Below are 25,623 nucleotides of genomic sequence, written 5' to 3' on the forward strand. Positions count from 1 at the left end.
TTTTCTTTAAGTACTTTTTCTTTCTTTCTTTTTTTTTTTTTTTCAGAGGCAGGGTCTCACTCTGTCACCTAGGTTGGAGTGCAGTGGCGTGATCATGGCTTACTGCAGCCTCAAACTCCTGGACTCAAGTGATCCTCCTGCCTCAGCCTCCCAAGTAGCTGGAACTATAGGCTATTCCCAGCCATTGCTCATTGCTAATATTTAATGTATTTTGTTGTTGTTGTTGTTGTTGTTGTTGTTGTGGAGACGGAGCCTCACAATGTTGCCCAGGCTGGTCTCAAACTCCTAGCCTCAAGCAGTCCTCCGCCTCAACCTCCCAAACTGCTGGGATTAAAGGTGTGAGCCACTGTGTATGGCCCTTTATTTCTCATCTTGCTTTTCTGCTTACTCAAGGCATCAAATGGGGCATTACTAATAAAATATACCTTTCTGAAGTGATGAAAAGAAAACAAATTTCCCTTAAGTGTGAAGGAAATTCTCTTTCATTTCATCTCACCTGTAGTGCAAACAGCCTAGAATTTGGGGATAGATTCTAACCTAGGCCCTTGTGCTTCTGGGATGTGTGTCCTTGTGATTGTTTTTTTTTTTTTTTTTTACCAAGATTCCAAGATACCAAGATACCTTGGTAGATACCAAGATACCAAGATTCCAAGGAATCTCACTTAATTCATCTGTAAATGGGGATTAATATTTTCCTTGGATCACTGGAAGGATTGAACACATTCATGTTATGACTGTTCAAAATTTGCCACAAACTCCAACTTTTCTACTTGTGAGATTTATTTATTTATAAATTTATTGCTGGAGGCCATTCTTCTCCAACCTCTCTGTTCAGTTTTGTTCTTCCAAGCCTTACTTATCTCTGTTTCTTTGGCAGAGAATCTGCTACATACATGATAGATGGCCATGTGATGCTTAATGAATAAATGAACAAATGGAGTAGGACCACCCTGAACTCTTGTTTCTATGGAGAAGATCTGAGAGAAGATTGTGAGTTGTTGTACTTCTTCATGGGTCCCGGTTACCCATTAGTCTTTTTTTTAATCTGTAAGATCACATTAGGCCTCTGATTACCATTCCTGCTATAATGTTGCAAAACGGCTTCCAGGACGTTGGCTGGGAGAAAATAACAGAAGTCGGCTTTGAGTCCTATGAAAAAAAAAAAGCTCTGAACAGATTCTAACAGTGTTTTATGACATTATTTCTTCCACTGTATACTGTTTTCTATATCCTTGCTAATATGTATTGGTTAAAAGTGTCTCAAAAGAGTAGTGAGAAGAGAAAAATGAAATCATCTTAGAGTATGTCTCTTGCAGAACAAGAGACACAGCAGTGGGAGGAGAGTAAGATAATCAGATATGAAATAAAGCAATTTGGACAAGGGACAATAAGGGAAACGAAAAAGAAAGAGAAAGAAGATTACAGTAGTGGGGATAAAGGAGAAATTTGTGGAAAATGTTCCTTTGTCAGTTCTAAGACTCTCGGGCCCCTGAGGGAGGTTCTGAATTCTTTTTGCCTGAATGTTAAGATGAGAAGACCTAGTTTTATTTCCTGGCTAGAAGGCTATATAGGATTCTTAGGGTTGTACGGCACTGTATGTTCAAATGATGCAACCACCAGCAGCGACATGGTCTCCTCTGAATCACTGCCTGCTAGGCACCTAAGCTGTGCTTGCTTGCCTCCAATGGTGTGGAGCTCGCTATGCACAGCAGAGACCCATTTCGTACTTGTTCTTCCCTATACAGAACTGCAATCTGTTTCTCTGTCATTTCTACTTGCCAGGATCCTATGCAAATGTCAATGCTTACTGTTGGGTGACCTTGGGAACGTGATATAATCAAAGTCAGTTTTCTCACCTCCAAGCTTGGGATAATAGTATCTAGTTCATTCAGTTTGGGTAAGAAATAAATGAAAACAGTCCATGTCAAACAATGAGCACCCCCAGGTCCTTACATGTTTTTTCTTCTATAGATTACCATTTTCTCACCAATCTGAAAGTCTTTTTGTTAATCTACCATCCTTCCAAAATTCTTCTCAGTTTTCAGATTTTATCAAAATTATTTGGTGACCATCCCCCTACACCTCCCATCTAATCTTTGCATCACCTACACATGGAACTCACAGAGTTTCAAGAATGCCAAAGGATGTAGTTCACCTGATGTATTGGTTCAGGTTCCCTGCTATTAAGTTAAAAGTCTAAGTGCTGCTTGTCCCTTGCCATCCAGGTCCACAAATCCAATGAAGCCCTAAGATCATTTGGATAAGTTACTAGTGATTTCAGGGAAACATACAGAGTGAGATCTAGCTGCTCAATAGCCTAAGTTCATATTTTATCTAGTTATTTTCTTTACATACTTTTAATCTTATTTTGTTAGAAAAGCAATACACAATTACTGAAGAAAAATGAGAAAATAAAGATGAACAAAATATCCAACTTATATAAAATACCCATATATAATTGTTTTAGAACTATTGCTTATTTTCCTCCAGAATTTTTTCCCATTTGATATACAAATAGGAAATATGTTTTATAACTTGATATTATGTTAAACAAACAGATGAATAAATCTTCTGTTTGACTCAACCATATATTTTGAAAGTTTTTGAAGTTTGATGTCACCATTGTCTATTGTTGGGCAGTTAGGATTACAATTTTTTTATTTTATACACAATATCATAGTGAACATTCTTGTATATATATCTCTCTGCACTTGGATGACTTATTACCTTAGAGCAAATTTCTTTATGTGGAACTGGTAGGTCTAAATGTATATATGTATGTGGGAGTTTTTTGTCTATTCATACTGACAAATTGACACCAAGAAAGGACACATCTACATCTACACAGTTTACAAATGTGCTTATTTTCTCATATATTCTATGATTATGTATTACTAAATAAAAAGAACTTAAAACCATGCCTCACACAATAAATATTAGCTACAGTGGTTACTGCCATTATTATTCTATTACTGTTGTTTTCTTCATGTTGTCATTATTTTCCATTTCTTCCCAGTGAATATCCTGTGATTTAATTAAAATGGATTATTGGCTTTTTCTTGGAAGTATCCCACATGTCAAATCTCTGCATCTTGCTCATGGTGTTTGCTCTGATTAGAATGTCTCTCTTCCTCGTCTGTCAATATTCTATCCATCCTTCAAAGTCTATGTTACATAAAGGTCCTTCATTAAGCTTTTTAAATTTTCCCCTGAAGCCATCAACTGCATGATCTATCTCTTCATCTTTTGAACCCCTAATCGCATTTGGGACATCCCTTTTTGAATTATAGGCATTCGTATTCTTGGTTTAGGATGTAACTATTAGAGTGTAACTTGTTTCTTTGACTTTGAGAAATGTGTGCTTCATAGCTGCATTGCCTGTAGTGCCTAGCGTCACGATAGGGACATAGTAGGTGTTAAACAAATGTCAAATTGAAGGGGCCAGATGTTAATGAAGTGTGATAGTCTTAAGCATCTTTACAAAGAACCAGTTGTTTACTAAAAAGAAACGAATTCATTGGCAAATCATCACAAAAGGAGTTTACTATTTCTTTTTGCGATATATACTGCCCTTAGATACTTTCAGCAAGGCACAGGCACACTTGGTAATTGTACTTTAGGTGGTCTTTTTGGAAACTTATATCCTGGGAGACACATTTTCGCTTCATTGGCTTCCTCAGGGCTCACAAATCTGACCACTCTCCTACTTTTTTTGGCCACAGGATGTTTGCATAGAATGATCAGAGAGGATTTGTTACACAGAAGTCAACAAAAATGGCCTTCGATAACGGGGAAAATCCCTTGCATTAGCATAGACACATTGAGTCCATAAAGTGATTTCACAGATGTTATTGCACAATTTCCAAGGCCAGCTGAAGAGGCTTGAAACTCTGTGGCTAGAAATTAAAAAAAAGATTAACGAAGTTCTCCATTTATTTTGGTATGTCAGATAGCACTGAGTAAACTGTTCTTAGTGGGTTCTCAGTAAATAAGGTTGTCCACCCACCAGGACCTAGAAACCGCAGAGTGGCATCTCAAAAAAAAAAAACAAAAAAAAAAAAAAACAAAAAAAAACAAAAAATGCTATGGTTACACTGATTTAAGCACTCACCCTGAACCCTAGGTTTGTGCTCATTTGTCATCCTCCAGCTGAGACAAAAGCTTAAGAGTGTGACTGAGGACTTGTCAGGCAACTTCAATATCTAACGACTTATAGTCATTCCTGATAGCCAGAGATGGGGATCATGATGAATCCAGCCCGAAGATATGCTTTTTCAGGTTAATCCCCAGGCTAAAGTTGTTTTTGTAATAGTAGCTGACACACTGGGATTTTTGAAAAACCTGAAAGGAACTTAAGGGATTTATGGATAGAATTTTGGATCTAGAGGGCACCTAAACTCTAGTTCCAGTCCTATTATTTGATGATTTGCCATTTTCAGGCAGTCCCACTAGGATCTGTCTCAGCTTGAGAGATGATTGCCATAGGATCAATACTTCGTACTGCAGTGTTTCAGGCTGCATTCTCTGAGTGGGGGTGGAAGGCAGCTCTGGGTGTTTACTCAGCCACAGGGAAAAGAGGGAGATCTGGAGAAGACAGTGTGATTTGTAGAGCCAGGAAGCCTTGGGGCCCCAGCAGTATGAGAGAAAACCTTTATCTCTCTTCATATGGAGATGTTTTCTCTGTGGATTAAATAATTTTGAGGGAATGAATGAAATGCCCCCCTACTATGCCTTCTGTTTCTCCACAACTCAGGTAGACCCACTTTAAGAAAATGTAATGAAAGGAAGCTTCGAGTATATTAGTGATGTTTTATTTCTTATGCCAAAGGACAAGTATACAGTTTTCTTTGTGTTTTATATTTCATACCTTTTGCTCTATTTTGAATGTTATATAACACAACAGTTTTTAAAGGAAGAAAAGAGAAAAATATAGGGTTTTGTAATATTTGGTTAATAAACAGTTAATTTGTGATGCCACAATATCTTTCCTTTACCCAAATTTCTGTTTCTGGTGATATGGAACTAGCATGGGGTGGGTAAGGGAAGTGAAGTTGGGGGAAAAGCCACGGTACCTGGGGTTCACGTTCATGAAGGATCTGAAACTTGGTCATTTGAGATTGTGTGGAACTAAGGTTATCTTATAGTCACAGACGTACAGTTTCAAGATCAAAAGGGAGGCTCATTTATCAATTTTGTGCTAGTTGTCCCAGCACTGAACCACACAGCCCTAAGTACACTGTGAATTGTTAATCTAAAAATTATACATACTCATATGCACATCACTACTTAAAATTATACATTGGCATTTCTTATATTTTTACATATGAAAATATTGGAGGAGTCTGCACTTTCTCTGACTGTAAAGGAGTCCTGTTGAGGAGCTGCTACAGCACAGAGACAGATGATAAACTCTGAGTTCAGAGAGAAAGTTTCCAGTCTCAGACTCACAGCAAGTGGGCCATCAAAGTCAGGGCTTAGAGCCTTCTTATCTTTTCAAAATAATCAAATGTGATGAAATGTGTGACTGTGGTGAAGTGAGACTCTTCAAAGGCCGTAAGCATAGATTACATGTCTTATGAGACTGATGCACTGCTGGCTACACTAAGAGGGCAGCCTCTTGTGTATTTTAATGTTGGTTAAAGTTTCATTGAGCCCTTCCTTTGTTCCTAAGCTCTTTACCTATATTTTCTCATTTTATCTTCCCAACATCCCATGTGATAGCCCCTATGATTATAACTATTTTACTGATGAGGACATTGAAGCTTAGGAGGGTTAAGTAACTTGTCCAGGTTCCATTATTAATAGTTTTCTGAGCAGGTATTTGAGCTAAGGACGGTCTAACCTCAAAGTCTATGTGTTTAAACCATATGTCATGCTATAGCCATTATGGGCAGTCCGAAAGCTCTCACTGATCAATTTTTTGAATGGCATAGAGATAGAGGGCTCCAGCCAGTCCCAAGTAGAGTCAGAGACTTCTTCAACCCCCTAGGTATTTTAGCACTACCTGCTTTTATGAAAATCCATTCACATTAAAGTAGAAGTGAATGGTCAATTACTAATATGATTATTAAACTGTTTGTCAAAAATCTAGCCTTTTTGTAAATATTTGGCCTGAAGTACAAGAGGAGAAGTTCTGGCTGTAGTACAATTTAGAAAACCATTTTATAATGTTTCTCTCAAGATTGTTCAAATATATTTCAATTTAGCAATAAACAAGAAGAGAGAAAAGGAAGACATTTCAATCATCTGACAAATAATGTTAAGAGAATGCATTGGGATATTTAATTCCTAACTAAATGTCATCTTTTAAAATTCAAATGTCCTTGGGTGGAATGACTAATGAAGTTAGTTTACTGGAAGGCAAGTTTAACAGAATGGTTACATATCTGGGCTGTAGAATTATACCACTCTAGGTATGAATTCTGCTATTTCATAAATGGTGATGATATAGAAAGGAGATGAATAAAACAATTCAAGCTATCCAGTAATCCAAAGCATTTGCCCTAGTCATGATTAGATATGTGCCATAAGTAGCTATCAAAATTTTCACAAATATATGTAACAGAAAATCCAATTCAAACTCATTTGAAAAAAAAATTGGTTCAGCTTTAAGCATCATGAGCTAGCTCCAAGCTAAAATTTATTTCATCAGGATCCAGCAACCTGCCTTTATCTCTTGACTGCCTTTTGTTCTTTGTTAGCTCCATTCTTAGATGATTGTCCTAATGGGATGTCAGGATGGTTGCAAATGAGTTCAGTCTTAGATTCAGTTTTAAGTTCAGAATTGGAATACCTTATTTCTTAGTTTTTCAAGGTACAGTACTAGGGTTAAGTTTGATTGAATCAATTGTCTTGGTCTCTGTTACATCCCTATAAGCATTCATGGAGTCAAGAGGATGGGGAGTTCCAGAAGCCAGGACTGTGCCCCATTTCTTGCAAAATCACATCATGCTAGTATGAGGAAAGTGATTTCCTAGAGACAGTTGGAGTACTTTTACTAAAGATGGGGTTAATAAATTGTAGGCAGGAAAAAAACAACAGAATTCTATACACACATCTTTTTAAAAAGATCTATGCACTACTGGATACAAATAAGGTGCATTTCCTTTCTGGGCAGGAATATGCATGCTTCCAAAAGGGAGGCTTGCCAGCCACCTGACAATGGGTTGCTTCTTTCCAGGCTGTTCTGAGCTCTGGTTTAGCTGCTGATTTGAAAAGTCCCCTCTTGCATAACAATTACACCTGGCACACCCACTTGGGAGCATGCGGGAGAATTTTCTTCATCCTTTCTTAAAGATGCAATTGTTTCTGACAGCCAGTGTCATCTGCGTTGACAGATGTCACTTCTGACTCTCATTCCCCGAAGACAACTGAGCTCAAGGAGACCGCTAGGCTCTGACAATAGGTTTAACTCTTACCTACAAAAGCCAAAGCACTGAAATGTTTAGGTTTGTGGGATTCTTATGGTAATATAAATAGGAGGGTGAGGGTTCTTTGTGCAATAACACACAACTCATGTACTTTCCTAGTCACCACTTATCATGTGGTCTTCAAATTATTTGTTCAAATACACTGCAATGTAAACTCTAAGAGAAGCAGACATTGAGTCTTGTGCTTTGCTTTGCCCTTTGTGACTAGCACAGTGCTGGGCACATAGTAGAAGATAACTATGTAGTAGAAGATAGAGAAATATTTGTTGAATGGCTGACTGAATGACTGAATATGGGAATTTTAAATGAAGTTTAGCACTAGTTTTGTTATCGTGTGTGTCTGTGTATCTGTGTGTAATAATATAACCAGGGCCTGTCATTTCTTCCTGTTGTTCATATGGGAAATCGAGGCACAGTAGTTAGGGAAGTTGTATCAATCCCAACAGGTAATTAATACCATGGCTGAAATATAGATGTTTTAGCTCTATTTTTGAAATCTCTTATTGAAATTTCAGCTCTCTCAAATATTTTTTAATAGTATTTTCCAATTCATTTACAGCCTAGTTCATTCAACATATACTCATTACATAATTACTGTTTTTCAGAGATGTTTACATTCTCATTTTGATTTTGAACCTCACAGCAAGGAAGGTATCCCTATCTTCACCCTATATGAAAAGGTGGAGGTTCAGTGGGTGATGTGAATTTTATAAAATCAGGAAGAGAAAGGGTAACACCAAGAATCAAACTGAGTTCTTCTGATCCCACGTCTGATGCTTGTCTCCACTGGGAAACGATGCCTTGTAGTCTATTGAGTATGTGGGCATTGGGGGCTCCCTTTAAGTCTCAGAGGCTCTTCTGTGTAGTGAACTTCATCACTGACATGCTTCTTTACTGAGCTTTGTTGATGTATGGTTATAAAACAGTAATAGCCCGGCCATTATTTTTCACAATTATGACTGCTGTTGGAATTCAGTCTAGACTTTGCTGTTGATTTCTCATTCATTTTTTTGCAGACATAAATTAATGAAATGGAATAGAAGGCTGAAAGATCACCATATGCACAATTCTCTTTGGATCTTAAGATCTCTGAGTCACAATTTTTCAATGACTGAAAAATGGCAGGGACACAACCTTTTATTTTCATCAGCTCATCAAAAATAATAAGAGGAAAATAAATTTTGAGTACATGGAGCATCAGATTTCTTTGTCTAAATACCTAACTTGGAATATTTCCTGCTGATGGCTCAATGCCTGGCTGTCTGACTTCTTAACTGAGGTTATTAGTAAAAGTAATATTTTTGAATTCTCAGCCCCACCACTATGGTATACATATTTTCTTAAATATGAATGCTTTAGAATTTTTAATCATGGATGATAGAAATAATGCTCATAGTGTTATGAACAAATAAATATAATGCCTTGGTGACTCCATTTAGTATTTTTCTTCTAATGATCTCAAAAAAGATTTCCATAATCTATGTTATTTTTCATGTACTTTATTTATTTCCCCGGTGTGCAAATCGTGGCATGGAAAGTTTGAGAAATGTTTCAAAAGAAGATAATCAATTAATTTATTTAACTTTTAAGTTCAGGGGGTACATGTGCATGTTTGTTATATAGGTAACCTCATGTGATTGGAGTTCGTTGTACAGATTATTTTGTCATCCATGTATTAAGCCTAGTACCCATTAGTTATTTTTCCTGATCCTCTCCCTCCTTCCACCCTCCACCCTCCAGTAGGCCCCACTGTGTGTTGTTACCACCCCCAATGTGTCCATGTGCTCTCATCATTTAGCTCCCACTTATAAGTGAGACCACGCTGTATTTGCTTTTCTGTTTCTGCGTTAGTTTGCTAAGGACAAAAGCCTCCAGCTTCATCCATATTCCCACAAAAGACATGATCTTATTCTTTGGTATGGCTGCTTAGTATTCCATGGCTAGCTTTACCACATTTTCTTTATTCAGTCCACCATTGATGGGCATTTAGATTGATTTCATGTCTTTGCTATTGTGAATAGTGTGGTCATGAACATATGTATGCATGTGTATTTTTGATAGAATGATTTACATTCCTTTGGGTGTACACCCAGTAATGGGATTGCTGAGTCAAATGGTATTTCTGTTTTTAGGTCTTTGAGAAATCACCACACTGTTTTCCACAAGGGTTGAAGTAATTTACACTCCCACTAACAGTGTATAAGTGTTCCTTTTTGCCTGCAACCTCGCCTGCATCTCTTATTTTTTGACTTTTTAATAATAGCCATTTTGACCTGTGTGAGATAGTATCTCATTGTGGTTTTTATTTGCATTGCCCTAATGATCAGTGATGCAAGCTTTTTTTTTATTCATATGCTTATTGGCTGCATGTAAGTCAAAAGAAGACACTTTAGATTCAAAGGCATGACTCTGAATTCTTTATCTTCTCCACTCTACCAGGCTGCTGGCTTTGATTATGCATTTTTGGATATGAGAAATAGAGTCTCAATTAAGACAATTCAAATAAAGTGAATAGCAAGCTGTCATAAGGATTTTTGTGAAGGTAATAAATGCAATAGGAAAGATTACACGTAACCTCCATGGATAAGATGCTTTGTTTTGCTTCCATGATGCAGAGGTTTTGTTTTCATTCATCATCGTGAATGAAAATGTTAACATATATTTAAATGAATAATAAAAACAATAGTATGAATAAAAATAGCTACCATTTATTGAGTGCACACCATGTGCCAATCATGATGCCAAGACCCTTACATAGATCAGTTTATCCTTTTAATAGTCCAATGAAGCTAGTAGTATTATCCCATTTTTACAGGTGAGGAAAAATAGCAATTTTAGTAAATTAAATGTCCAGCTCAAGATTATACAGCTAGTAGGTAAAGGAACTGAGATGGAATTATAGAACTACAGATATAAAAGCCAGTGCCCTTAGCCACTACCAGAACCCAAAAACATGAGCTGCTGGAGACAAGCTAGATCTAGTGAGATGCTTAGTATTATCTCAGACCTTATTTCTTTTTCAGTCTTTCTTTCTGTCTCATGGACCACACACGGTCTTCTATTGCTTTTACTAATTTTCTTCTCTTCTCTCACTCTTGACTTGCCTATTCCCTCCTTCTTCCCTGAATGGTTTCTATTCAGACTATGACTTCTTCTTCCTTAGGGACTCTGCTTCTTCATAACTTGGGATTGCCATGACCTCTTGCATCTTAACTCTGTCTCAGAAGATTAAATCTATCTCATACTCTCATATTTTAAAAAAATCTATTTAATACTTTAAGCTTCAGTTCCTGTTGCCAATCACCTCATTTCTTATGAGTTTTAAAATTCAAATTATCAAGAGCAAGAATCCAGTTAGTCCAGCTCCTTTTCGGGGGCCAGCCTAGGTTACTGGGAAGCCTGTATATGCATTGACTGGGCTGAGGGCTAGGGCTGAGCCTGAGGTGGGTCTTCTGTTCCCTGTGCTCCCCTGCACAGCAGCCTCCCTTACGCGCCATGCGGCAGCCGCAGGAGGGGCAGGCTGAGAGGGGCTGCCACAGCTTTTCCCTTGGGCTGGATGTCAGAGGACTCGGACACCAGTTCCCATCGCAGGTCTCAATCATCTTCACAACCACGGCCCTGGCGGAACTGGTACGGCTGAAGGAGGGGGACCCCGCGCCAGAGTCAAAGCTGGAGCCCAGGCCATAGCTGAGGCCGGGCTTGTGAGGCCCCCATAGGCTGAGCTCAGCACACCTCCATAGCCACTGGTGGTCTTCCTATGGATACTCCTGTTCTGCATCCCAGACTCCAGCCGGCTCTCCTTGCCCTCCAGCAGCTTCCTGTAGGTGGCGATCTCTATGTCCAGGGCCAGCTTGACGTTCATCAGCTCCTGGTATTCACGCAGCTGCCACGCCATGTCCTGCTTGGCCCGCTGCAGGGCGGCCTCCAGCTCGGACAGCTTGGCGTTGGCATCCTTAACCACCAAATCCCCGTGCATCTCGGCATCTGCGATGGCGGCCTCCAGGGAAGCCCTCTGGTCAACATCAGCCTGGAGCTGGCTGATGTTCCCGTATATCCAGGAGATCTCACTCTGTGCGCCGCAGGTCATCCCCGTGCTTCCCAGCCAGCGTCTGCAGTTCCTCATACTTGATCTGGTACATGCTCTCGGCCTCAGCCCGGCTGCAGTTGGCGATCTCCTCCTACTGTGCCTTGACCTCAGCAATGATGCTGTCCATGTCCAGGGAGCAGCTGTTGTCCATGGACAGCACCACAGACGTGTCTGAGATCTGGGACTGCAGCTCCCGGATCTCCTCTTCATATAGCTGCATGAGGAAGTTGATCTCGTCAGTCAGCCCTTCCAGGCGAGACCCCAGCTCTACCTTGTTCATGGAAGCTTCATCTGCATCCTTCTTGATGAGGACAAATTCATTCTCCATCTCTGTACGCTTATTGATCTCATCCTCATACTTGTTCTTGAAGTCCTCCACCAGCGGCTGCATGTTGCCAAGCTCCGCCTCCAGCTTCAGCTTCTCCTGGCCCAGTCTCCAGCTGCCACCTAAGGTTGTTGACGTAGCTCTCAAACATGTTGTCCATGTTGCTCCGAGCCGTCTGCTGCTGCTGCAGGAGGCTCCACTTGGTCTTCAGCATCTTGTTCTGCTGCTCTAGGAATCTTACCTTGTCGACGAAGGAGGCAAACTTGTTGAGGGTCTTGATCTGCTCCTCCTGGGTGCGCACGGCCTGGATATTGGGGTCCACCTCCAGGTTAAGGGGGCTCAGCAGGCTTTGGTTGACCGGGACGGTGGTGATGCCTCCCACACCGCTGGTCCCACCATAGCCTCCACCCAGGCCACCTCGGAAGCTGCTGCTGCCCACTTAAGAGAAGTTCGAGGAGCTGAGCGGGCTGAACCAGGCAGAAATTCCAGAAGGAGTGGAGAAGCTGCTTCTTGCTCCAATATGTAGTCTTTTATCCCTCACCTACCTCCTACCCTTCCCCCTTAAGTCCTCAAAGTCCATTATAACATTCTTATGCCTTTGCATCCTTATAGCTTACCTCCCACTTAGAACATATGGTATTTAGTTTTTTATTCCCGAGTTATTTCACTTAGAATAATGGCCTCCAGCTCCATCCAAGTTGCTGCAAAAGACATTATTCCATTTCTTTTTATGGCTGAGTAGTATTCCATGGTGTATATATACAACATTTTCTTTATCCACTTGGCCGATGGGAACTTAGATTGGTTCCACATTTACGCAATTGCAAATTGTGCCACTATAAACATGTGTGTGCATGTGTCTTTTTCATATAATGACTTCTTTTCCTTTGGGTAGATATCTAGTAGTGGGACTGCTACATTGAATGGTAGTTCTACTTTTAGTTCTTTAAGGAATCTCCATACTGTTTTCCATAGTGGTTGTACTAATTTACATTCCCACCAGCAGTGTAAAAGTGTTCCCTTTTCAACAAATCCATGCCAGCATCTATTGTTTTTTTCACTTTTTAATTATGGTCACTCTTGCAGGAGTAAGGTCGTATCTCATTGTGGTTTTAATTTGCATTTTCCTGATCATTAGTGATATTGAGCGTTTTTTTCATATGTTTTTTGGTTGTTTATATATCTTATTTTGAAAATTGTCTATTCATTCCTTTGCCCACTTTTTGATAGAATTATTTGTCTTCGCCTTCTGAATTGTTTGAGTTACCTGTAGATTATGGATATTAGTTCTTTTTCAGATGCATAGTTTGTGAATGTTTTCTCCCACTCCGGAGTTCTCTGTTAACTCTGTTGATTATCTCTTTTGCTGTGCAGAAGCTTTTTAGTTTAATTACGTCCCATCTATTTATTTTTGTTTTTGTTGCATTTGCTTTTGCGTTCTTAATCATGAATTCTTTGCCTAAGTCAATGCCTAGAAGAGTTTTTCCAATGTTATCTTCTAGAATTTTTATGGTTTCAGGTCTTAGATTTAAGTCTTTTATCCATCTTGAGTTGATTTTTCTATAAGGTGAGCGATGGGGACCCAGTTTCACTCTTCTATATGTGGCTTGCTTAGCTGGGACTTTTTAAACTGTATATAATATACACTTTATGTAAAAAAATAATATGTAACATAGTTTAATGTTTTATATATATATTATATAGAGAGAGAGAGTTTAAAAATAAAAGAAAATGTTTATGCTTGATTCAGCAGTGCTACCAAGTAACAGGGACTTTCTTTCTTTTCCTCTAGCCTTATCTTCCCTTTCTGTTAGTATCACTCTCAAGTAAAATTCTTCTACATACAGCTCATGGAAATCTTATATTTCTACGTGTCCAGGTTTAGCAAAAAGAGGAACTATGCCTCTATTTTTCAACAAAATACATAAGTCCTAGTAATAAAACCCAGATTGTGTCTCAAAGGCTCATATTGGGTATGGACCCATTCTTGATCCAACCACAGTAGTTGGGTGAGTAAGGAGGCAATGAAATGCTCACACAAGCCAAATTAATAACTTGTCCCCCATAGAAGCTGGAGTTGAGATGAAACCAATACTATATAAACATTTTGGACTGTAAGTAGGATAAGGGAGATTTTTCAGAGGAAAATTGGGGGCTCCCCTCTGAAGAGCAAATGAGTCATGGGCCTACAGATTTTTCCATCACAGCTTGGACCTGCTATGCTGGGTTTTGAGCCTGGAAAGGGAGTAAAGACTCATGCTTTCTATTCTAGGTCACCAGTAGCCTTATCATTAATAAAATTAGTAGAGGTAAAGGAAATTAAACTTTTCCTATGTAAACCTTGGTATAAGACCTACAGCATGATTTCCATTTCAGAACTTAGTAGTGTGACAGCTCCTCAGCTGAAATGAACAGGTACAGTAGGTCAGACGGCTTCAGGAAAGCCCAGTTTCTTCATCTCTCCAAAAGATGATTGGATGGGTTCTGCTCCCTATTATAGGAAGAAACAAGGTCTTTAAAGAAAATACAGATGGAAAAACAGGAGGCTGAGGTGTGAGAGGAGGCAGATCATCTGGGAAAAATGGATTTTTTAAAAGTTTTGGTTATATTTCTGATTAGTTATGTGACCTCAGGCAAATTACTTAATAACTTTGGGCATCTTCATTTGAAAGACGACGAAATTGAATTTTTTTTATTGTTTCTGTTACTTTGCTGAAATTCCCCATCTGTTCACACATCTTGTCCACCATTTATTCTAGTTTTTAACCTACATTTTATCATTCTTTAAATTCTCTATGTTATACTGCTAACATTTGGCTTATCTCTGAGTATGTCTCTATTGATTATTTCTTATATTGACCATGGGTCACATGTTCTTCCTTCTTCAGTGTCTCTCTCTTTTTTTTTTTTTTTTTACTGTGTCTTACGTACTACGTGCAAAAGATCAGGAGAGACATAAGAAAGCAATATTTGCCTCCAGAAAATGACATGTTCCTTATTCTGTGAGGCTAATGGTGTTGGGAGCTGAGTCAATCTAATCTAGTTTTAGCTTTGATGAAGCATTAGTTTGATTCAGTTCACCTGAAAAATTTTAACTTCACAAGGACTTGAGATGAGAGTACTGGTAAGACTTCTGGGATCTCTGTCTCAGAGTCTCTCCTGGCATTTTGAATTTGGGTGCTGTTTAGAAATTTATTTCCTACCACATTCACACATCTTAAAAACATCTTCCTTATCAGCCAGGACTTTTTAAGTTGTATATGATAATATATATGTTATGTAAAATATAATATGTAATATACAGTTTAGTGTTTTATGTATATACATAATAGAGAGAGAGTTGAAAAATAAAAGGAAATGTTTATGCTTGATTAAATCATAAACTTTATGGAATTTCTCTTAGTCCTCCTGCCCCACATTCAGCCTTTGGAGCACCAGTGAAAGTTGGAGAACCAACTTGTTGAAAACCTGAGATCACCTGGATGACTTTCTCTTAGTTCTCCTGCACTGCTGTTATTCATCAGAATAACACACTCAAGCACCCAGAAAAAGCCTCTGGGAAAGAACTGGAGAATGGGTGCAAAGTTTCTCTGTGTTTGAGGCTTCTTGGGATTATAATCTCTCATGATGCTTGCATCCAGTCATTAAAAACTTATTGAAAGTTAGCCTAGTTTATCTTCATTAGCATTTTACTAGATTTTCCTTCCTCCCTCACTACTACCAGGGTTAAAGTAATTGTGTTCCCCTGTTAGGAAGGTCTTACCACTTTCTGGAATTTAGCTTTTTAGGTTTCCTTGCACTCTCAGACTTCTGTAGCTTATCCAGTGTACCCTTCTTAGGGATACTTTGGAAATGATGGTCTTCTAGGCCCTAATCCTAGGTCATTTTGAATGATAGCTTCTAAATTCTAAAGTCATTGGCAATCTGAATAAACAGTTAGAGACAACGTGGACATTAGATATTTGTGTAATCAGAAACTGCCTCTTAACTTTTCTTTTTGGCTTTTTGATAGTTGAATAATAGACTCAGCAACACAGCAACTAACAGGAAAAAGGGGATGATGTAAGGTGAGATACCAACACTTGCTTAAGGCAATCCTAGTCAGGACCCAGCATGGCTAAAGCACATAGTGGTTTTGTTCTTATTGGGTTTTGGCTGCTTTATTTTTGTTATGATTGTTTTTTTCTATTATAAGTATTATTTTGTTTGAGGCAAAGAATATGTCTTCTTCATATGACAGGTGTTAAGGTGGTTACTTTTGCTTTTAGCGAATGCATAGGAGGAAAATCTAAGCTACATTCTATGAAAAAGAGCTAATTTTGACCAAATATCAAGCAGCTACGTCACGAGTGGAGTTAGCATCGCTGATGGGTCTCTACACTAGGGATAGAGTTATTTTGGATCTGCTGCTGCGTTGTTGCATAGGGAAAAGAGAAAAAAACAAACAAACAAACACTTTATACCCCAGAAAAGTGGAGGACAGAGGTTTGACTGGTATGTCAGCCTTGAGACACTGACTCTCTCTTGCTGACTCAAGAATTCATGCCCCTGAGGATTCTAGGTCTAACTTAAGCTCCCAATATTCCTGCTCTATTAACTAAATCATCCACTTCACATAGGCATAAGGAGATTCTACTTACTTTTGAAAAGTCTAACCTTTCCAGCACTTTCTCACATTTCTTAATGTTGGCCTTTTATAGGATGAATAGTTCAGTCCCCAGAAAGTCTGTTAAATCATTTACAAGGGCAAATGAATGACATTATGTGCAAGGTGAGTTTGCAGCAGAATTGATTATTTTCTCAGCTGATATCAGTGGAAATCTACTGAGTCTCTACTGTGTTGGTGAAAAACAGATCATGTTTGACAAATGTGGCTGGATATTTTTATACATTTCCTCTATTGCCTGATAAGTGGGAGTGAGGGAGGTGGAATTTATCTGAATATTTGTAAAGTGCATGACACTGAGCACATAGGTGGAATGATTTATGAAACTATAATGCTTCCTTTCTTGGGAGAGTAGAAGTCATCTAGATCAGTGCTTAGAAATATAGGCTTTGGAGTCACCTGGGTTTAAGTCCTGATTGCACCATTTGTTTGGGCAAATTTCTATGTCCTAATTTTCTCAGGGTAATAGAGGTATCTATTATTTATCTCTTGTTGTTCTTTTGAATATGTACAATAGTATTTGTATAGAATTTTGCACAGTGCCTGGCACATAGTTGGTTCTAAGTGGTAATTATTATAACAGGATGAAATTAGAAGACTTCAAGAAAACCCAATAGCTAGTATCATAATAACTCTCATGGACTTTCTTCAGTTGTACACTCATTTTATTCTAGCCTGGAGGTGTGATTGAATATTTTCTGCCAGTACAATTGACTAGCAGAGAATTAGTTGCTCAAAATATGTTCAACTTTATAATGCATAAGATTTAGCCTGAGTGTCTGGTTTGATATTCTATTTAGGTCCTGCACAGTTCAATATTAAATGGAGTTTCTACCCTAGCATGAAAGGAGGAAGAGAGAAAATCGGCTCCAAGAGAAATTCAGCTCCCACATTTCCCAAATATTAGAGTGAGACCATCTGGAATTCAAAATGTTATTGTAGGTAACTGACAGCTGAATATCGGAAGGTATAGAAAATGGAAGGCTAAGGGGGACATTATTTCTATGCCTATACTCAGGTGAGAATGTTATCAGGGTCATGAGTTATAGATCCTGCATAATGATGCCAAACAGCACAAAAGAACAGTTATTAATATTGTATCGGATTATTTAGTTATCTCCTTACCCCCTTCCCATTACCAAGAAGAGAGGCAAGAGGCAGAGTGTATGATGGTTAAGATAAGCCAAGAGGCTGGCATCAGGGAATCTGGATTTGAATCTTTGTATTGCCTCTTTGTACATCCTAGGCCTCAGTTTCCCCAACTGAAACACTGTAGTAATAATGCTTACATTACTGGGTTCTTGTGAGTTAAAAGAAGAAAAGGTATGTAAAATATGATGTTCAGTATAGCTTAATTTTTCTTTTTAATTCAGAAGAAAAGCTCAGTCTTATATATTCCCCCCTCTTAAGGCTGACGGTGCATAAAGAACTGGATGTCAGGTGAGGTGATTCTGGGCCATAAACCACATTTTCAACTATACACTCACAGTGGTTATTACCTGGGGTCTGCATAGAAGAATAGAAAAGGTGATGAGGGAGCATTTCTTACTTTATTTTCTGAATTCAGGCTAAGTATCTAGCTGTGTGTAAGAGCTTTGAAATCTGCAAGGTATCATTGGTGTCAGTGCCAAGAATAAAACTGTGCCAAACCACCAATGACTGCCCTGGCTTAGCCAAGCATTGATCAGTCAAGGCTGAAGGCTTTGAGATATGTGCTAGGAGCTGTTCTTGGGAAAAAGAATCACTGACTATAGAGTCAGCAAGCCAGTAACAATGTGCTCATCCTTTCATCAGGGATGTCAGAGGGTGCTCATAGGTACCAAGGGGCTTGCTTGCAGCAGATACTCACAGTCAAGACATCTCCCTTTATGAGCCCTTTTGTGGTCTCCCACCATTTCTGTCCAACTGTAGAGTAAAATTTCTTATTTCAATAGAGAAAGTTTTCAATTACTGGCTGCTATCCTAATTATATAAAAAGTTAGATGCCCAGAACAACAGAATGGAATCTTAACACACTGTCTCACTTATCTTTGTGGTTCCCTGGGCTTAGCACAAAGCTTAACATACTGATTCTTTCAAAAAAAATTTGTTGATCATCTCCTTTATATTCTCACATCTATTTACGTACAGAGACATCCAACCTAATTTATCATGCTCATTATGCAGATAAGAATATTAATGTTCAAAGAGGGGAAGGAACTTGCTCAGGATTACATCCCTACTCAGTAACTGAGTAACGCTAGAGTTCTTTGATTGCAAGCAACAGCTATCCATTGCAGTAACTTAAGCAATAGGCAGATAAATCAACAGACAAGTAAGAAGATACTAGACAATTTGTGGAATTGAAGGGAGAGGTTAAGGTTTAGGTTTTGGAAAAGACATGGATAAGCATCCTGAGGGGTCTTGATGGCAGGAACTCACAAGTAGTCTCTCCATGATTCTGCCATCAGGTCTTTCATCCTCAACCACCTCATGTATGTGACTCCCCAAGATTCAAAATTCTGGAGGGAGATTCTGATTGTCATCAAGTCAAATCTTCAGTCCTTTACCTAAGCTGTGGTCAGGGACTCTGGATTCCATGATTGACATCCCTCCAGAACACACAGGGTCAGAGTCAGGGTCAAATTCTCAAAGGATGCCGAGAAACCAGAAAGACAAACAAAAACATGTATGAAAAGAGTATACACTGCCAGTTTCAAACAGAACAAACCCTTTCCCAAGGGCAAGAATTTAACTTTAAAACATATGCAATTTTTCTAAGAAGTTTAGAAACAGGTACCCTCTTGATATAAAATGATTCCTTTAATGAATGTAGCTTCAGACCGATGGGTAATGATCAAGGCCCTTGGGGCTACCTCCAGCTTTTCTTCCTGATGCATGGCCCTGTTTCTGTGTTGGAAGTAAGGAAACTTGCTGTTCCAGGCCTTAACCTATATCTAGAGAATGATTCAGATATAATGAAGAAAGTACCTGGTGTTATAATATCTTAGCCCTTGCTGAGCATTTCAATCCCTTAAAAAATCCTATTTGCAGGATTTTTAAAAACTGTATTACTCATATCTTGGAGAAAACCGGGGGTATTCTGAAGTAAAACTTTGACCCAGGGAGAAAGCACATTAGCTTGAGGATGAAGAGGACTGGGTTTGGGTCTGCCATTTGCTAGTTTGGACAAGGCTGCTTTACCTTCCTTGACCTCAATTTGTTAATTTATATTATTAATGAACATGTTGAACTACACGCTTTTTATTGAAATAGTATGACAAGTGAATGTGTAGATAAATAAATGCCTTAAAACTTAATTTCACTTTACGGATGAGCCTTACTTTCATCCTTTTAAACACAATTTTGAGACATACAAAAACAGACAAGATAGACACCAATCAAACTTCAAAAAAATTATTTAAATTGCTTATCTATCCTGGCTCCCAGACAATGCAAATCATCATTGATATACTATGGCCACTACCTCTGCCCTCTGATGAACTTGTTGTTTTGAATGCCTGAGCACTCTTAGAAGCCCTCTCTCCTCACTACTACTACCCTAAGTTATGAGTAACTTGGATAAACTGGTGGGCACAGAGGGTTAACGGCCCACCCACCCTCTTTTTAATGACTTTCTCAGAAACAGAAATGTGAGGCAATGTTGGTATTCAGTCATAACTCTTGGATCTCATTTGAGGCTCTTGGGCAAGTTCCTCTCTGAATATAAACATTAAACAGCAAATAAGCATAAACAAAGAGAACATTATTAGAGAGATTCTACAAATATCATATAGATTCTTTCTTTTTATGTGTATAATTAAACTTCTTTGGTGGTGCCTATAGAGTTTAATACTCATATTTTATTTCCATCACTGCAGGGAGATAGGAAGTAACATTGGATGTCAGCAGGTCTTCTTGAATAACCCAGACACTCTTCTGAATTCTAACGATAGAGCCTTAAGCCTTTTTCTCAAGGAACCCACAGGTGGTGGGGTGTGGAGAGGGAGTGCTCTCCATTATCCCTTCAGTGCATGATAAATAGTTGTAATCAATATCTACCTGTAAGTTTGGCTAAAAACCAGCTTCTGCAAAGCCCAGCCAGGAGCTCAAGTGTTCTGTTCCCCCAGCTGTCAATCAGAGTAGGGAGGGCATGAAGGAGACATAGGAGATAGATTCATGAAGAATACTTGTTACTTTTATATGTGATCTGCAACTTTAAGAATTTTTTTTCCTGATACTACCAAAATGAATGCATCAAAAGATAGCCTAATGATGAGACTTTTCTGCCACTTTGCTGTTATTAGACTCCAGGGAGTAAATGTCTCTTATTATTATAAAAAGGGAAATTATGAGCTTTTTCTCCAAGAGCTATAAGACAATCTTATCTTCATTTTCATTCTTCCAGGTGGTTATGTTGAACATGTAAATATTCTCCCTGCTGTGAGTATTACTGCAGCTGCCCAAAGATGCTTATTTTAAAGATGTGGATACAGGAAGATAAAAGCATCAGAAACACTGCATGGGGTAAGACTGTCCTGGCTGCCAGGGTCTTGGTTTAGACAGTGGTAGCAATGGGACTTTTGCTGGGACAATGTTGAAGCTGTACTTTGTCTTAGTCAAGGTTTGTTCTTTGTTACAATTATCATGTGTCTCCTCAAATGAGCTGAAATATTAAGAGGCTATAGTATAAGGATACAGGAGCATTTTATGGGGTGTTAATTATAGTCTGACCTCTGAAGAGTCTGGGTTGAAAAATTGAGTATCTATTCTCTGTCTCTCCTCTCTCTCTCTCTGAGGCCATATGGTCTCTCATTTTCATTTATTTTTGCACCTCCGCTTCATTCTTCTCTTGATTTTCGACACTCCTGCTGAACCTCCATCTCTGCCCATATGGCAGAAGACAGCTGCCCCTGGCTTCCTTATTCACATGCCCTTGACATTCACATGTCAAGCGGGGAGTGAAGACTAAAACTCTCACATCTTTTTCTTCAAGCTCCTAGGAAAGAGTCTCTGATCAGCCCAGTTGGGCCCATTTTATCTACCTATGGTTTAATCAGGAATTTCATGGAAATCCTAAAGGCCAAATGTGGACCCCCAAGAAAAAAGAATTCCTTAGGTAGCATTGTGGTGAGCACTTCATGGGCATTGTCTTTATCTAAAGTTCATAGAAATCCTATGAGGTTGCTATTACAGTCTAATTTTCTGTGTAACAAAGCAGACTCAAACAGTTAAGTAATTTGCCCAGGATCATACACTGACTTTTATTTCTTTTAGAGACAGGGTCTCACTCTGTTGCTCAGGCTGGAGTGCAGTGGTACAATCATAGCTCACTGCAATCTCAAACTCCTATGCTCAAATGATCCTCCAGCCTCAACCTCCTGAGTAGCTAGGGCTACAGGCGTTTGTCACCACAACAAGCTAAATTTTTGTTTCAATATTTTATTTTTTCGTAGAGATGTGGTCTTGCTCTGTTGCCCAGGCTGGTCTTGAACTCTTGGCCTCAAGTGATCCTCCTGCCTAGGCCTCCCAAAGCACTGGGATTACAGGCGTGAGCCACTGCTCTCAGCTCCCTCACCTTCCCCCTCAAGCTTTTTACCACTACCATCTCTTGCTCCTAAACAAGGTTTCTCAAATTTCAGTCAGCATCAGAATCACTTGCAGGGCTCATTGAAACCAAGATATTTGGGCCCTATATTCAGAAATACTGATTCTGTAGGCCCAGGAATAAGGCTGAGAATGTGCATTTCTAACAAGCTCTTTTGTGAAGCTGATGCTGTTTGTTAGTCCAAGGTCCAAAGCTACTTGGTCCTTGCTATTTTGAGTAGTACTGCTCTAAACAATCAAGAAGTTAACGTTCTCATGAATTAAGAAATCCCTTTGAATTGTAGCTATACTCCATAAATAATCAGAATAAAAGAAGTTCCTGTGAGCTCATTTATTTGCTTTGTCTAATCCCAATATTTTGCTCATTCTGTTTTTAACACATCTTCCTAAGAAAGAAAACCCTTTCTGACTTGGGACACTTGCATTTAGAGGGACTCGCAGTAGTCCTGGATACATATATAATTTTGGAGGCTATTATAGAAGCCACTTACATAATTTTCCCCTTAACCCTCCACTGAGATTTTTAAAAATCACTACAATTCTCATCAGAGAAGTAATTCTGAATAACGTTTCCTCACTAGGAGATGGCAGAGATCAGTTTCCTGAACTAGGGTATATATGAAATTCACTCTTCTAATCCCATATAGTTTCAAAAAGTTTTGTAGTCAGCAAGGAAAATGAAGAAACTACTACTAGACATAGTGATGAATCTCACATGCCAAGTGTTGCATGAGAAAAACAAAGCATACTTCATGCCTCCATTTATATAAAGTTTTAAAAATCAAGATCTATGGAGATGGACGTTAAGACCAGACCGTGGTTGCTGTTGGGGCAGGATAGTGACTGCCGGGCACGGGGGTAGGAGTTGGGGAGGTACACTCCCAGGAGTTGGTGATGTTCTGTTTCTGATCTGGAGGCTGGTTGAATGGGCATGTTCAGTTTGTGGAAATTCACAAGCTTGTATACTTAGGAGCTGAGCACTTGTCTGTGTCTGTTGTTATAGCCAGTATAAAAGATTCAGAGGTGTTTAAAAAATGAGTCATTTGTAGAAAGGCAGTATATGAATTTTATTGACCCACCTATTGCAAATGTGCTATACTTCGACATGTAGAAAGAACAAGCCTGAAAGGAAACATTCCAAACCATGACTGCTTCTGGGTGGTGGAAATGTGGCTGGATTTACTTTTTGGGCTTTTCTGTATTGTCTAAATTTTCTGCAATGTGCATACATTGCATTTATTAATATATCTTAACATATTCAGTTTTTATTTAAAACATTGATTTTGTTAAAGTAGAAGTAAATAAGAGGACCCAATCCCACCAAATTCAGAAACAGAAACTTTCTGCAAATGTCTATTTAATACAAATGTCAGAACAAAAAAGTGGCCATGGGAATTGTGGGGCCTTGACAATCACTTTATCCCATGTAAATGGTATTTCCCAAGGGCCTCTTTCAGGTTCTACTGGTATTTATAAAACAGGATTCATGAGGAAAGGGTACTTAGGAAGCAAGGAAATGATCATTTTGTGAGGTTTGCAAAACAGAATACAAATGTCCAAGGGCCAAGTAAGAATGATAAATTAGTTTTTTGACCAAAGCTCAAAGATGCTAAAATCTCCAGAAAATCCATCAAATGTTCTCCAATACTTTTAATATTTTTGACGGTGACAAAATTGAATAAAAATATAGATGTGTTTGTGGCCAGAATTTATAATGCATTCTTTCATTATTTCCCCTTGAAACTCTAGCAGGATAAAGCTTTTCAAAGAGGTTATACACTTTATGTTAAGCATCTCAATGTTTTTGATGAAAGAAACAATTTAACTTTCTTGAGTATCAAAGAGGAAAAAAGAATGATGATGTGATCTTCAATTCTAGTCTCTAACTATTTCCTGAAATTTCACTGTCCCTGACTGTATCAAACACATAAGGAAAGGAGCGGAGCCATGGATAATAGAGCCCAGTGCTAATCTGGTTGGCTGGGTGTAGATTGTACTTGCTATATTTTGGAATCAGTCTCCTCGGGTTTGAATTCTGGCTCTCCCAGTCACTATGTATGGAACTTAGGGAAGACAATATAGCCTATGTGAATCTCAGCTTCCTGGGCTATAAAATATGAGTAACTTTTATTCCTTCCTCATAGGGTTATTATAAGGATTATACAAAATTACATGTGTACCAGTTATCATTTTTTTGCTTTTCATCTCCAAATTTACCCTTCGATACCTGCTCTGTAATAATGGTGGACTTTAAGCATTTCTCCTTTACTATCAGCACGATGTTAAGCTTTCTTAGTAGCAGGCACTGGATGCACATCAGAGGAGAAAAGGGGCTCTCTTGTGCGTTCCAGAAGCTGCACTGACAGTCATTGGTGTGGAGGGGAAGACATGTGGTGGGGCTCTGCCCTTATCATGAAGCCAGAGCATGAGTCCCTCCATGACTCAGCAGCCCCAGTTAGTCTCACCTGTCCATGGTCTTTCCAATGGGGCACTGCACATTCAAGCTTTCTTCCCACACCTATCCAACACCCTCTGCAAGCCTGCATGTCCAGTTACCAACCATATCACACCTATGCCCCAAGGTTTACTTCCTGCTTGTCCAGCAACTGTGGACTGGCTCTGACCTAGCAAAACAGCACATTTCTCTACCACCTAGTGAGTTGCAACCTTCTCTAATCAGGTCTGAATCCCAGCCTTGGGAAGGTGGCCCCTCTTCCAAGTTTGTCCTCTTTTGGGTACTCTCCCTCAGCTCTGCTACCATTTAGAGTTCTGTCATAATTATCCTTTTTTACTTGGATTCTGCAAACTTTTCTTGTAAACAATGTAGTGAGTTAAACGGGGGGAAGCTCAGAGTCAATGCAAATACAGTCTAGGGACAAATGCAGCCAGTGGCTTTTGTGCAGCTTATGTTCTAAGAATGTGTTTTTACATTTGTAAAGAATTGCTTAAAGAATGAGGAGGAGGAGGGGGCCACAAATGAGAAGAAAAGGAGGAAGACTAGAAGGAAAACAGAGCTTATTTGGCCTGCAATGCCTAAAATAATACAATCTGATCCTTCATAGAAAAAAACATCCAAGACCTACTGAAGTATACCCTAGCAGTGTATATTTTAACAAACCCTCCCAGTGATTCTGATGAGAGCTAAAGTTGAGAACCACTGGATTAAGAGAGTAGCTGATTGACTGACCACAGTGTTGGTCCTTAACCTATTGTACAAATGACCAAAAGTAATTGAGGATTTGTGTGGGAGCTGGCAGAAAATAATTCTCTTGAGTAGTGTGGTGTGAAGATGGAAGTTCCACAGCTGTTTTGGTATCACAAGGGGAGTGTCTGGAGCTGGCAGGTGGAGGCAAGATCCTGAGGACTAAGCCAACACCACAATAAGCAAGACAAAAATGCAGGCAGAACTCAGGGCCTGGTGGATTCCTTGGAGCTGCTGGATCAAGCTCACCTGACTCAGGACTTGTCAGATACACATGTCCCAGTAAATTCACTCTAGAGAGGTGTTTTTCCACTTCAGCATTGTTGA

At 39.1% G+C, this 25,623-nt stretch overlaps 1 long non-coding RNA gene and 1 pseudogene across 12 annotated transcripts in view; one reads left to right on the forward strand and one right to left on the reverse strand.

Annotated features, from left to right (window-relative positions):
* LOC129532271 (uncharacterized) overlaps nucleotides 1–25,623 on the forward strand; it is a 192,985-nt gene that overhangs the window by 134,013 nt on the left and 33,349 nt on the right. For 8 of the 12 annotated variants that reach the window (XR_010132842.1, XR_010132848.1, XR_010132845.1 and 5 more), the window contains exon 4: nucleotides 20,896–21,014. The exons of 2 other annotated variants lie outside the window; for them this stretch is intronic. This is a non-coding gene — a long non-coding RNA (uncharacterized lncRNA). Of the gene's footprint in view, nucleotides 1–17,308; nucleotides 17,451–20,895; nucleotides 21,015–25,623 lie in introns of all 12 variants that reach the window. 2 more of the 12 variants (XR_010132846.1, XR_010132847.1) reach the window with 2 other exon arrangements.
* LOC101149112 (keratin, type II cytoskeletal 8-like) lies at nucleotides 10,917–12,422 on the reverse strand (annotated as a pseudogene).

Source organism: Gorilla gorilla, chromosome 2 (assembly GCF_029281585.2).
Source record: "Gorilla gorilla gorilla isolate KB3781 chromosome 2, NHGRI_mGorGor1-v2.1_pri, whole genome shotgun sequence".
NCBI lineage: Eukaryota > Metazoa > Chordata > Mammalia > Primates > Hominidae > Gorilla > Gorilla gorilla.